This window comes from Microtus ochrogaster, linkage group LG1, assembly GCF_000317375.1.
Source record: "Microtus ochrogaster isolate Prairie Vole_2 linkage group LG1, MicOch1.0, whole genome shotgun sequence".
NCBI lineage: Eukaryota > Metazoa > Chordata > Mammalia > Rodentia > Cricetidae > Microtus > Microtus ochrogaster.
In genome coordinates, this window is record NC_022027.1 from 57,078,712 (window position 1) to 57,080,058 (window position 1,347).

The following is a 1,347-nucleotide window of genomic DNA, read 5'->3' on the forward strand; positions in this document are numbered from 1 at the left end:
AAAATTAAAGGGAGAAGTGGGAGAAGGAGAGGAGGGGAGGGAAAGGGAAGAGAGAGGAGAAGGAGGGAGAGGAGAAAGGGGGAAGGGGAAGAGTGGGGAGGAAAGAAAGAGAAAATGGTGTCTTACTGGCTGGTTTAATGTCAGCTTGACACAAGCTAAAGTCATCTGAGAGGAGGGAACCTCAATTAAGATAAAAATTGTCTTCATAGGATGGGGCTGCATGCTGGCCTGTAGGGCATTTTCTTAATTAGTGATTGATGGGGGAGGGCCCTGCCCATGGTGGGTGGGGCCACCCCTGGACCTGTGGTCCTGCATTTATAAGAAAGGAGGCTGAGCAAGCAAGAAGCAGGGAGCAAACCAGTAAGCAGCACCCAACCATGGCATCTGCGTCAGCTCCTGGTTCCAGGTTCCTGCCCTGTTTGAGTTCCTGTCCTGACTTCCTTTCCTGATAGACTACAGTGCTGAAGTGTAAGCCAAATAAACCCTCTCCTCCCCAAGCTGCTTTTGTTATGGGTTTCATCACGGCAATAGTAACCCTAACTAAGACAGTGTTTCCAGAGTTAACATGGTCCTGACTGAAAGGATCTGGTCAAGATGTGTGTGTCGGGTCCTCTATGCAGGGACAGCACTGGAATTTCAGAACACAGAGATCTTAAGGAGCAGGAAGTCTTGTCCATACTTCCAAAACATCAAGTAAAATAAAACTCTTTTCAGACAGGAACCAGCATGCAGCCCTTAACAATCAGACACCTCCCTAGGCAGTTACAGCTATTAGAGAAAGGCACATTTTCCTGTGTATCCCAGGCCGGCTTCAAACTAACTCTCCAGTGTTGGGATTAGAAGCACATGCCATCATCCTCAGTTTGTGCAGTGCTGAGGGCTGGACCCCGGACGTGCGTGCTGGGCAAGTAATCTCAACCTACTGAGCTACATCTACAACGCAAAACACCAAAAAATACAGAGAACAACCAGAAAACACTGTACAGAGAACAACCAGAAAACACTGTACAGAGAACAACCAGAAAACACTGTACGGAGAACAACCAGAAAACACTGTACAGAGAACAACCAGAAAACACTGTATGGAGAACAGCCAGAAAACACTGTACAGAGAACAGCCAGCAGACAGAGTACGACAAGAAAACCAGGCAATGGAAAAGTGAAAAGGATTTTGGCTAGATTTTAGAGTGTCCATGAGGCTGTTCCAGAGAGGGTCAATTGAGGACAAAAGATCCCCCAGATGAGGGGAGCAGCATTCATGGGTGGGTGTCCAGGGTTAAATAAGAAAGCAGCAGGTCACCTCTATTTCCTGCTGAGGGATGAAACTTGACTCCCACTCCTCTGCCA